The sequence below is a fragment of the Macrotis lagotis genome, chromosome 4, assembly GCF_037893015.1.
Source record: "Macrotis lagotis isolate mMagLag1 chromosome 4, bilby.v1.9.chrom.fasta, whole genome shotgun sequence".
Taxonomy (NCBI): Eukaryota; Metazoa; Chordata; class Mammalia; order Peramelemorphia; family Peramelidae; genus Macrotis; species Macrotis lagotis.
Window position 1 is genome coordinate 14,854,404 of NC_133661.1, and position 13,899 is coordinate 14,868,302.

Here is a 13,899-nt window from a genome sequence, read left to right on the forward strand (position 1 = left end):
TCATGTCCAGAATGATTTATGTAGAACGCTTTGTAAAGCTTAAAGTTCCAGATAACTGGGAGCTAGTATTATTAGGGAACTAGGTGGCACAGTACTGGGCCTGAAGTCAAGAGTTCAAATTAAAATTTAAACACATGTTGTGTGTGTCCCTCAACCTTATTTACCTCAGTTTCCTCATTTTAAATGAGCTGGAGTAGGAAAAGGTAAAACCACTTCAGTATTTTTACCAAGAAAACTCTAAATGAGGTCTCAAAGAAATGAATGTGACTGAAATGAACACACACATGTAGACACTATTTTTGGTGGGATAAATATATATTAAACCAAAAAAGGGGAAGAGGAGCACTACAGGAGCCTTGAAAGAAGGTAGGAATTCCAAGAGGCACAGTCTGATACAAGGAGGCCTTGGGACTCGTACTCAGTGACCCCCCAAGATACTTCAAAGCTCTTTCTGGATAATCTTGTGATCTATACGGACTTCAGTTTGTTCAGTAAAAGGTAGAGAATAGACTTGAGAAACCCTAAGCCCGCTTCCACCTCAAAATCTCTGGTGCTTGAAAGTGTGAATGATTAGAGGGGAAATCCAGTAAGAAATAGGTGTACGTTATTACAAAAGAGTGAATTGGATTTGGCCAAAATAATTGCAAGGATCTGAGTTCAGTGATTGAAAATCATCTTTAAAAATGCAGTTTTTAAATAAACAGGGCTTGATTTCAGGGGCATTCCTGTATCCAGACCCAAATAAATTGGCTCTTTTTGTGTGACAACTTATTGAGTTGATAAATTGTTTTCAGTTTGTTAACCACAGAGAAATTATCTTACTGTATTTCCCCCTTAATACAAAACAGACTAGGCCACTGTCCAGAGAGCTTCCTGCAGAGGCAGGGCCATCGAGCCGTCCAGCCTGGCCTAGTCCCTCCCGGCTGTTTGTCCCTGCTAATACCTACAGAGACAACAGCCTGCTTATGTCACAAGCCACATCTGTCAGGGGGAAGATTGATGTTTCTCCTCAGCTTAACAATATCTGAAGGAGGCACCAGGCCTCCTCCTCTTTAAAAGCAAGGAGTCTGAAGGCCAGTGTGGGGAGAGGTGCTTCAAAGATCAAAACCAGACTTCTGACAGTGATGGGTGGGCTCAGGGATTGAGACTGACAGCTTCCAATCTGTTGGATGGGGTAGGCAATAGCCCCTGACCAACAGAGAGGGACACGCTCCATCCTGCTGGCCCCAATTACAGGGAGGAGAGTTCTTAAAAGGGGTCACATTCATAGACAGCTCTTGAAGTCTTACTGTAGAGAACACTGGGGTTGGGGGTAGGCAGGATGTGAATTAGGGGCAAGGACAAAAGTTTGTGAAGTGGGACACATTCTCTTGGCCTCACTACCCCCCTTTCACTTTTAACACTATTTGCAAATGGGTCTGGATGTTCCTTCTGGGAAGTAGGGGAAGCAGGAGGTTGGTACACCAGAAACAGAATCCAAATCTTGTGACATCTGGGCTGAAGCCACAGGCAGCGGGCACCAAGATTTCAAGTTATGTTTGGGCTTCTAGCCCTCCTCAAGTGAGTGTAATTGAATACTCTTGTTTCATAGGAACGAAGCAGAGCACCTGGTCCAAGGGCAGTCATGCCCCAGTTAAGTAAGCCAGAGATTCCCAACATCATTTGGCAGTAAAAGTTGCCACTCACTGACAATGAGAACCACACGTGAAGGAGCTAGGGGAGAGGGGAAGGGACTGTTGAGAAAAAAATCCAAAAGGTCCCTAGACAAGAGTCATTTTTCTACTATCTGGATGACTCTCTCCATCCTTCTCTCTCTCTCTCTCTCTCTCTCTCTCTCTCTCTGACTGTCTGTGTCTCTGTCTCTCTGATTCTATTTCTCTGTGTCTCTGTCTCTCCTTGATACTGAGTGCATGAGTGACCCAATAACATGTATATCTTTGCCTTTCCAACTGCTTTATTGATGAATTTCTCAAAGGAAAAAAGTTGAAATAGGTTAAGCTGCCTTGAAGGTTTAGAAGGCTTCCCTATGACCACCCAGGTAGTCAGGGTCAAAGACAATATTGGAACCCAGGTTTTCAGGAGTGAAGGGAAGGAGGCAGAGCTAAATCCATCTCCCACTCATGAGCCCAGGCTTGACAATCTTGGATTATTTTTCTGCTCTATCACAGGCTCCTTGTATTATTAATTCAAAGGTTGTTCTCTTCCTCCCTATAGAGTTGGGATTCAAATTATTCCAGAACAATAGAGGGAGAAATCATGAACATTTCCCAAACAGAAATTTTTTTAAAATAGAAATCTACTCATGAACATCCTATATAGGGGGATTCCAACCCCCTATAATATCCTACCTTAATAGAAAAAAATATTGTCTCTCATTCCATGTATCTTCCTTCTTGACAAGTAACTAACCCCTTTCTCTGAAAATAGGATAAAGGAGTGTATCTGTTAAATTCTTGCGCCAGAAATACCAGTGTTTTGGGAAAAAGCCCAGAAACCTCGCCCTCCTTTTGGTTCTGTTGACCCTTAAGCATATTTGTCCACTGTACTTTTGAGTAGTTATATTCCTTTTGAAATATTCCTTAAATGGCCAAATCTTTTTTTTTTTTTTTTAGATTTTTGCAAGGCAGACAGGGTTAAGTGGCTTGCCCAAGGCCACACAGCTAGGTCATTATTAAGTGTCTGAGACCGGATTTGAACCCAGGTACTCCTGACTCCAGGGCCGGTGCTTTATCCACTACGCCACCTAGCTGCCTAGCCAAATCTTTTAAGATATGGGATAACTCTTATCACAGCTATCAGAAGTAAATAAAAAAGTGACAATTATTTGAGATATATGAGCATATCATGTTTTATAGTTTTGCTGTGAACAGAGACATTATTTAAATTTGTTAAAGGAAAAAAGAAGTAGAGGTTATACCTTCCCATTTGGGCATCCTGTTTTTAGATCTTGGCAATTTTGTTTTCAGGTCATTCTCCCAGGAGTCTGACATCTTTTTAACTCGTAGACACATCTTCTAGGTCTTTGGAGAAAATAATATTACTACTACTTCTTCTGCGACTACTACCGACAATAATAATAAATACAAGTCTGCTTAGGCACAATTTCGGAGACGGTATTGATGCTGTGAAATCAGAAGCTGGTACTTGGCCACATCATGAAGTTTTCTTATAGTCATCAAATAATTTTGAATTTCATTTTTCAAATTTTTATGAGACTTATTAATGGGAAAGAACCATGTGTGTCTATGAATATAAATTAGATTAGTTTACCTAATTCTTAGGCATCAAGATGTTCAATTGAATTTGCTTTTAATGTATCCTTTGCATTAAGTTCCCTGAACATTTTAACACTATTTTTCAAAGAAGGTATATACTCAAGATCACTTGAAGCCAGGACTCAACATGCTATGGTAAAAAGAAAAAAAAAAGTCCTGGCTCCCCAATATAGATTCCTTTCTCCCCTTAACTGAAAAAAGCACTTTTCCAGCTGGACTCTGCAACAGCACATACTATTTCAATATCCAGATTATGTATCTTTAGGAAATTTAAGTGGAAACAATTCATGAAAGACAATGTGGCTGAGTGGGAAGTGTTGCAAATGGAGTCAGAGGACTTGTCAAATGTGGATCCTGCCATTTACGTGCTGTGTGTCTTGGGGCAACTCACTTAACCTCTCTAGTTTCTTAATCTGTAAAATAAGGAGCCTCTCATTGTTTAAAAGCCTGTGCCTGGCATTGTAGGATTATGGGATTATAGAGTCAGAACTGAAAGGGACCTTAATGATTTTTATTGTTGTTAAATCATTTTTTCAATTAAGAAAAATCAGTTTTCTCTTCGTCTTATTGGGGGGAAAAAAGAAAAACAATTCCTTGTTAGAAATATGTAGAGTAACACTAAGTAATCTCACATTAGCCATAGAAAATACACAAATATACCTCTCATTTTGCACCTTGAGGAAATCATTCCTCTCTCAGAAGGGTGGTGATCATGTTTCATCAGTCTTCTGGAATCATCATTGATCATTTGCTGATTGGAGTTCTTAACTCTAAAAAAATTGTCTTAAACATATTGTTGTTTCTGTATACATTGTCCTCCTGGTTCTGTTCACTTCAGTCTGCATTAGTTCTTACAAGACTTCCCGGGTTCCTATGAAACTGTCCCCTTTGTTTTTTTCTTAAGATATAATAGTAGTCAAATACATTCATATAACATAATTTGTTTAGGCATCCCCCAAAACAATAACACCTACTTTGTTTCCATTTTTTTACTACTACAAAAACTGTTATACATATTTTTTCCATTTATTTTCCTCTTTCTTCAGTTTCTTGGAGTATAGGTTGAATGATGGTATTACTGGATCAAAGAGTATAAATAGTTTAATGACTTTGGGGGCATACTTACAAATTTCTTTCCCAAATGGATGTATCAATTTACAGCTCCACCAGCAGTGTGGTAATCTGTCTGATTTCTGACAGTCCCTCCAATACTTGTAACTTTCCCCCCTTTTTTTTTGTCATATTGGAAATCTGATGGTTATGAGGGGTACCTCAGAGTTGATTTAATTTGTATTTCTCTAATCATTTGGAAAATTTCTTTCACATGGCTTTTAATAGCTTGTATTTCTAACTTAGAATACTGTTTATATCCTTTTGACCATTTATCATTTAGGGAATGATTCTTGTTCTAATATGTTTGATTCAATTCTTTGTAAATCTTGAGAACAATCAGAGAAACTTGCTACACAGATTCCCCCCCCCCCCCATCTTGGTGCTTTCTTCCCTTTTGTATTGAGTTACATTAGTTTTGTTTGTATAGTTTAAGCATTTGTACTATAATTGCTTATTTTATCTTTTATTATCTCATCTAATTCTTTTTTGGTCATGAACTCTTCCCCTATGCTTGGTGGGTAGACTCCTCCTGCCTTATATAGTTATTTGAAATTGAATTTCTCTTCCTGATGAGTATTAGGCTAAGGGTTTCTGTGATTTTATTTCATCTAAAATATAATGTGTTCTTTGGTCCTCTTAATTTATGATTTAACATACCAGAATATATATATATATATATATATATATATATATACACATACATACATACATGTATTGTATTCATATGTATATCTATAAATGTGCTTTTTAATAAATAATAAAATTATATATTCACATATGTATGTGTGTATGTTCCAGCATCTATTTGACATTTATCTTGTATATGGTGATTTATATCCACCTTAAGTCAGATTATGTCTGCTTTTCCTAGCATTTGGGTTGTCCTTGCTGTTCCACTGCTCAATCTGTTTCCTATCTGGGGCAATTTGGTCCTCTTCCTTCTCGTTTTCCTCCCCTTGAGATTCTTGATCTATCCTCCATATGAACTTTAAAATCATTTTTCTCATAGAGTAATTCTTTGGTCGGTGTTGCCCATAATAAATTAGGGAATTTAGGCTAGGATTGTTATTTTTATTATGTTATCTTGACCAATCCATGATAAATTACTATGTCTCCAATTATTTACATCTCTCTTTGTGCAGAAGGTACTTCATACCTGTATTCATATAGTTCTTGTATGTGAGTTGGTAGACAGGGTTCCCAAATATTTTATATTTTATATATTACTTTTTTTTTACATTTTTGTAAGACAACGGGGTTAAGTGGCTTGCCCAAGGCCATGCAGCTTGGTAATTATTAAGTGTCTGAGCTCACATTTGAACTCATGTCCTCTTGACTCCAGGGCTGATGCTCTATCCACTGCGCCACCTAGCTGCCCCTTATGTATTACTTTAAATTGAATTTCTCTTTCTGCTGGTTATTGTGCTGAAGATTTGTCTGAGTTTATTCTATATATCCTACAAGTTTGTTGAAGTTACCATTTGTTTCTAAAGCTACTGTTTATAAGTTGGTCTCATTGGAATTTTTACTAAAGCCTTTAGATTAACTGCCAAAGAATATGATAATCTTGTTTCCTCTTTGGTTTATGCTTATTTTATCCATTTCTCTTTTACTTTAAAAATTTTTTTTATTTTTTTAAGTGTGTTTATGATCATAGTTTTACAACCTATCAAACCAAGTATTCTTAAGTCAATTAATGAGCAACCTTTAGCATTTAGAATCAATTGAATCTCAGTGACCAACTTAACTTGCTCATTTGGAATCTCATTCCTAGCATTAGGAAGGTCTTGTGAACCTGATCAGCTTCAAGGGAGTTGAATTTATTATGAGAATAGAATCACAAAGTGAGAACTGGAAAGGCCCCCAAGGTCATCTCATCTAATCCCATCATTTTTCAGGAAATTGGGCCTCAGAGGGCATAAGCCAGGCAAGGCACATTAATGAATGGTGGCAGAACACTGACTTCACATGTCAGAGTATTGAGATTCAATTCAAATCCAGTCAATGCTTATTCTTCTGGTCTTTTAGCTGTTTTAGAGGCTACTGATTTGAAGAACCAATAGATAAGAAGAGCTGGAACAATGGTTTTCTGTGACCATCCATGGCTAGTAATATACATATATATTATAAATATATATAGTAATTAATTCATTGATGTCTACTGAACTTCATTGAATCCAGAAATTTCCAGAATGTTCAGAACTCCCACACAAAACCTGTTTGTGGGTTGCTGCTGGAAGCCCTAAGCCAGAGATGTTTAACTAGCATGGAGTGATTTCAGTGTGACATAGGAGCAAGGCAGTGAAAAAAAAAGAAAGCATGCAAAGTTGCAGAGACCTATCTTTTTGCCATCCAATCCAAGCCTCTAACAGTTGGGTCATTTTTCTTGGCAAGGACTCTCAAACCTCACTGAAGACTGCCATTTTGGCTGTGTTTTTCCTGATGCCTCAAGGATGAGCTGGAGATCACAGGAAAACAAATCATCATGAGTTTTGAGTCAGCGGTCCTGGTTCTGCTGCTGGTTACTCATGTGACTTTGAACAGGTCTCTTTCCTTCCCGGACTCATCTGTAAAATGAGGGCATTGAATTAGTCAATCTCCAAGGTCCTCTCAGCTTTCAGTTTATGAATGTGATTTAAGAGCATGCAGAGAAACAGTTCAGCAGTTTTCCTTCTAGGAAAAAACTTGAAAGACAAATGCTTTTTATTGTCAGCACTAGAGGAGGGCTTGGAACATAGTAGGTCTGTGATAAATATTTAATTGATTAGTCCATTATCCCTTGACTGTTATTTTCTGTTTTTAATGGTATTTGACCTCTCAGACATCATAATGTTTACCTCATAAGCATTATTATCTTGTGTCAGAAGTTTCAATTTATTTTTAGCTTTTTTTTACATCTCCCTTCATCTATTCATCAAAGAAGGTAATAGTACTAATAATATTAGCATTTCTAGAGCACTTTAAGGTATCTATCCACATGTTACTTCATTTGTGGTATAACTTGGCCATTGACCTCCCTTTTCACTGAGCACAATTCCCATCTGTAGCTCTTGATAGACCATAACAGAGCACAGGATGATAGATTTAGAGGTGGGAAAGACCTTGGAGGCCATTGAGTCCAACTCTTTCCACCCCTACTTGTTGGCATTTTAGTGATGAAGAAACTGATGGTCAGAGAGGTTAATTATGTTGCTCTGAGTTATAGAGCTAGAAAGTATTTGATCCAGTGCTTGAACTCAGGTCTGCATGGCTTCAAAGTACCATATGGCCTCCTTAGGAAAGTTACATTATAAATAAAAATGGCTTCAAGTAGGAAAAAATCCATAAAATTCAAAGGCTGGGACTTAGCTCTTAAATCCTGACTAGCTGAGTGACTGTGGATAAGATACTTTTTGTCTCTGAGTCTTACTTTCCCCACCTGTAAAATGAGGGAGCTGGACTAGGTGACCTTTAAGTTCCTTCTTGATGTCATTTGGAATCTTTCATTGTTAGCAGGTTTTCTGAAATCTTAAGTCCATCACAATAAGAGAATACCATTAACTATCTAAGAGGTTCCCCCCAAAATGGCACACTTTTTAAAGTATAATCCGCATTATTAACATTTTCTTCATCACTTTCTTAAGTTGAGGAAATCAATAAAACAATAAATCGTTTGATGCTTGGAGCCTTTGTAGATTTCTATTGTGTAGATGTTTCTGATAAACATTTAACAATCACCTTTCAATGAATGCCTACCCAGGATGCCTCATTATGACATAGAAGTGACCCTAGGTTGTGACCCTAGCTTGTCTTTGGAGCAAATGTTGTTAGGAAGCCCTTGAAAGCTAACTGGAGGTTCATGAAATAGAGGGCCAAAAATGGATTGTGTCTTTGTCATCCGAGGACCTTTCTAGCTAAGTTCAAAGAGAATCAGTAGCAGAAGTTTGGCTTCCAGGGAATGATGTGTTTTATCCAGAAACCCACAAAAAAAGGGCAGAGTCCTGTGGGGTCTGCCTCCACTAAATCTCTGTCTATCACTTGGCCACTCTTCTCTCTTGGACCCTTTTCACCTCTGCTAGGAAATATCACCTCCCAAATGTTTTTCCATCTCTAGCTCTTCCCCTTCCCAATTTGGACTTCTCACAAGCTACCAAGACCCTTCTTTTTTTTTTTTTTTTTGGCAAGGCAAATGGGATTAAGTGGCTTGCCCAAGGCCACACAGCTAGGTAATTAAGTGTCTGAGAATGGATTTGAACCCAGGTACTTCTGACTCCAAGGCCGGTGCTTTATCCACTGCGCCACCTAGCCGCCCCAAGACCCTTCTTTCTAAGGGACAGCCCTCACCACATAAAGCCACATATAACCTTCAGGTTTCTTCTAGGGTAAAATACCAATGCCTTCTGGTATTTTAAGTCTTTCCCAACATGGTTTCTAGCTACCTTCTTTGGCCACATTGTTCCCTTTTTCATACTCCACATTACAGTCAAAGGGCCTCTCTGGCTGTTCCTTGAACTAATTGCCCCATCTCCATTCATTTGTGCAGACTAGCACCTATATCTGGAATGCATGGTATCCTTACATGAACTGGTCAGAATGCTCTTTCTTCAGTGCTCAGTTCTAAGACTATTTCAAGTCTGAAATCTTCTCTTTTTCTCCCCCCCCCTTTTTTAATATTTTATTTTCCCTGATTAGATGTAAAAACAATTTTTAGCATTTTTTTTTGAAATTTTGAGTTCCAAATTCTCTGCCTTCCTTTCTTCCTCCCCCTCCCTTGAGAAGGAAAGCGATTTGATATTGATTATGCTTTTGCATTCATGAAAAACATTTTCATATTACACTCAAAGAAAACAGGCCAGAAAAATCTCAAAAATCCAGAGAAAGTTATAAACACTTCTCTCTCACCCCAGTTCTTTCTCTGGGGAAGGATGGTATTTTTCATCACGAGTCATTTTGAATTGTCTTAGAATGTTATATTGTTGAGAATGGCTAAATCATTCATAGTTGATCTATTATAATATGCAATATTCTCCAGTTTCTGCTTCACTTTGCATCTGTTCATATAACTCTTTTCAGGTTTTTATGAGAAAATTCTGCCTTTAATAACCCAATGGATTTTCCCTAAATATCCACTGGCCATGTCGTTCAGTGCTTTCCTTTGCCCCCATCACACTTTCATTATAGCCATCAATGTATATGTTGAGTTCTGCCAAGTAGGCTGCAAGTTGCCCTCCAGGAGGGTTGCTTCATCTTTGTGTCCCCACTTCTTGCTCCATTGCCTTTCAACAATAAATATTCAATAAAGGTAACTCAAGAGTGGTTATGGTTTAGCAAAGAAGAAGTTGTAACCATTTTGACTATTTGTCACCTTGAAAAGAAAACCTCCCTTTGTCACCCATTTGAAGACAGAGGATTTATTATAGAGGAAGGTTTTGACCTTGGAGGCAACTGAGAACTGGCATCCCCAGAAAAGCTTTCCATTTTTCCTTGAATTTTAAATTTGATGCCTCATCATAATGGTCTTATGAGATCAGCACTAGAGGAATTTCTATTATTCTCACTTTAATGACTGAGCATGAATGAGGTAAGTGAATTAGAATCCAGGTCTTCCTGACTTCAGTGAGAACATCTTAGTCTCTAGAAAAAACGAACTCTTGGCAAAGGTTAAGGAAGGAGAAGCATGATGTTACCTACATGAAGCAAACTATCCTGAAGGTCCTGGTTATTTTTAGATTTCAGATTCTGCCCTTATGGGTTTATTGTTTATTACTTCTTTTTATTGTAAATCCTCACCCTGTAACTTGGCAGTCTTCCATTTTATTTTATTTTTATTTATCTCAGTTTTGAAGGGAAGATGAAGGCTAGTGTTTTCCCTCTTAAGATTATCTCCAATGACCATGTGTATGTGTCTTATTTGTAGTCTCAAATGAGGTCACAAAGAATCAGACATGACTGAAATGACACACCAATCCCAGCACCTATCTTGTTTGTCTGCAGGTATTTTCATATTGACTTCTCCATTAGATTGTGAGCTCCCTGAGAACAGGGACTTGGTTTTGTTGGCTTTTATTTGTTTCTCAGGAATTAGCATAGTTCTTGTGCTTAATAATAGCTGTTGAATAATTTCTTGTTGGTTTGACTTGTTGACAACTGGAAAGAAGGAATCATTGAAGACAGAAAGATAAGTTTGCAGACTTCCCTGCATTTTTAAAGTGCCCATTGAAGGGGCAGTTCGATGCACAGAACTGATTAGAATCCATCAAGATCAGAGGGTGATCGAGCCAACACTTTAATTACCTTTGTTCTCTCTAGATACCTATTTCTATATTTTACTAAATATATTATATTTGAGAATGTAGTAGGGAGCCATTGAAAGATTTTGGGCAAAGGAGTCATGATATGAGACAGTTTTGGCAGTAACTGAAGATAGATTGTGGGGGCACGAGGAGGTGGGGTGAAGGGACCGATTGGGGTAATTGGCAATAATTCAGGTGTGTGGTTATGGGGGACCTGGAGGGGGGTGTTGGGGGGATGATGAAAATACAGGAGCTTGATGTTAAAGAAGTCACAGGCAAATTAGATAAGCACTATTAACTTTGTTGGTTTAGAATTTGTCACTTGAAATGAAGCATGGGGGCGAACTTTTTACAGACAATGCTAAAATCCCACCCCCCTGACCATCATAGTGATTTGTTTATCATCTTTGCAGGAAAGATTAAGGCACACCAAGGGTTATGCACAATTTTTATTTCATGGTAAAAATTAATGGAGGAAAAAAGTTGATAAAGGAAGCCATATCTCCTTAACAGACAAGGATAAAGCAGATCATCACTTAAGTCAGTTTGTCCTATTAGAGATCAGGAACAATTCTGAAAATACCTCTGACGCTGTGTGACTGTAGGTAAATCACTGAGTTTCTCAGTATCTCTAGGAGCCTGCTTAAGACCAAGTTACAGTTTCTTATGTGTGTGAATAGGGGGAGGGACTTTTCACACTGCGATATTTCCATTCTATTGAAATGACAGGTTAAACACACACACACACACACACACACACACACATCTGTCTACATTTGCTGGCAAAGTGACCCTCTGTCACCTGACTCCCAGTCTAATTTCACATAACTCCCCTTTTTGAACACCACCTTTTGGTCAAACTGGATGACCAGGGCACTCCCAATCAATCTCTCATCTTCTGTTTCCTGACTTGTTCCAAGTCTCCATCATTCAGATTGGAAGTCCATTCCTTCCTTATCCTAGCTCGGCAAAATCTCACGGTCATTCATGGTACCTTTTATCTGAATTTTCTGAGTATATGAGAGGCCACATGGAGTAATGGAGAGAAGATAAACCTTAGAGTCAGGAAGATGTGGGATCAAGTCCTGCCTTGAACATGTTCTAACTGTAGGCATACTTCTGCTACCAACCACAAAAGAATTGGAAATCTGCATTAGGGGGTGAGGGTTCTTTACTCTGATTAAGTGACAAGTTCAGATCCCCTAAAATTCCAGTAAAATCCACTAAAATAACAAACAAATAAATAAATAAATAATGAAACCCACTAAATAATAATAGTAATAAAAATAATAAATAATTAATATTTATATGATGCTTTCTATCTGTATTTAAGTTCCTTACAATTATTATCTCATTTATTCTTGTCAACAATCCAGGAGGGAGGTATTATTATTATCCTTATTTTATAGATGAGGAAACTGAGGCAAACAGAGCTTAATTGTCTGACTCAGGGTTGTACAACTAATACTATTCTGAGGCAAGATTCAAGTTCAGATTTTTCTTACTCTTGGCACAGGTTTTCCTAAAGAACAGCTGTAACACCATCATTTGCCTCCCCAAACTCCAGTGGCTTCCTATTACATTTAGTATCAAATCTAATGCCCTCTGTTCCTTCACAACTCAGAACCAACCTGCCTTTTCACTGTCATTATACATTGCTGCCCTCCACACACATTATAGTCTAGTCAGACAGCTTTTATTCTTCATATACAGTGCAATATTTTCTGCCCTCCTATGCTTTGTAATGAATATAATCCATACCTAGGATCCTTTCTCAAGTCTACTTTGTAGAAATTCATTTTCTTGAAGGCTCAATTCAAGTCAGTTCTCCTAGATGAAGCCTTTCCTGAGTACTCTCACTTCCCTCACCCCTTATAGTGTCATGTACCCCCTACCCCCATCACCTTTATGATCTATTGACTTTAATAGAATATTGAACTGGGGAATAAGACTGTTAAATGAAGGGGATTCCAAGGTTCTCTTGCAGTAAGGGTTTGAGAACTATCTCTTGGAGTTTGGGGTTCAGGGGGTAAACATTTCCTGCTCAGCCTTAAGAGTAATTGGGGTGGACTATTATGATTTTTGAGAAGGCAGAATGGAGTCATAATGCAGAGTTCTTAAAGAGAAACAAAGTCTGTGAAAGACAGAGGAGAAGGATGCTGAGAGTTGAGTTTGAAAGAATTGGGAACACAGTGGAAGCAAGTGAAAGGAGAAAGAAAACACATGGGTTTGATCTCTTTGGTAGGCAAAAAAGATAGAGGAAGGTCACGATCCTCTCCTGATGCCAAAATATTAGAAATTTTTCTATGTGTTCTGAAGTGTGAGAGATACAAATAAAAACAACTCTGAAGTACCACCTCACACCTATCAGATCGGTCATTATGACAAAAAAAAGTAAAATGGTGGATGTTGGAGAGGATGTAGGAAAATTTGGACATGAAATCACTCTTGGTGAAGATGTGAACTGATCCAACCATTCTAGAGAGTAATTTGGAACTATACACAAAGAGAAATCAAATTGTATGTATTTTTGATCAAGCAATACCACTGATAGGTTACTATCTCAAAGAGAGCATAAAAAATAAAAAGAGAAAGGACCCACATGTACAAAAATATTTATAGCAACCCTTTGTGTGGTGAAAAAATATTGGAAATTGAAGGAATGCCTATCAGTCGGGGAGTGAATAAACCAGTTGTGGCATATGAATACTATCATGCTCTAAGAAATAATGACTAGGTAGATTTCAGAAAAACCTGAAAGACTTCTATGAACTGATGCAAAGTGAAATAATCAGAACCAAGAAAACACAGAACACAGTATCAGCAACACTGTGTGATGATCAATGATGAAAGTCTCAGCTCTTCTCAGAAAAACAATGATCCAGAACAAGTTCAAAGAATCTGAATCCTGAAAAAGAACTGATAGACTCCATGCAGATTGAATCTTTTTTCATTTCATTCTTTTGCATTTTTTTCTTCTGGTCACAACTGTGACTAATCTAGAAATGGGTCTTACATGATAAAATATAAATTTTCTAAAGGGGGAGAAGAAAAATTAGAAACTCAAAATATTATAAAAATGAATCCTAAAAATTATATTGACTTGTAATTAGGAAAAAATAAGGTCCTTTTAAAATTGCATCTCTAATTTTTTGCTGAATTTAAACTCCATGAGGAGTTTAAACAGTTTAAAGAGCCTTAAAGGCTGTTCTAGTTCTCCTGAACTAAAAGAGAAGCAT

At 37.7% G+C, this 13,899-nt stretch overlaps 1 long non-coding RNA gene across 1 annotated transcript; it reads right to left on the minus strand.

The window, feature by feature from the left end:
• Nucleotides 1-6,715: 6,715 nt before the first annotated feature.
• On the minus strand, nucleotides 6,716-10,239 carry LOC141522975 (uncharacterized). Its single transcript, XR_012478280.1, has 2 exons — nucleotides 10,158-10,239; nucleotides 6,716-6,955 (listed from the first exon to the last, which is right to left on the minus strand). It is a non-coding gene; the product is annotated as an uncharacterized LOC141522975 (long non-coding RNA).
• Nucleotides 10,240-13,899: the final 3,660 nt, after the last annotated feature.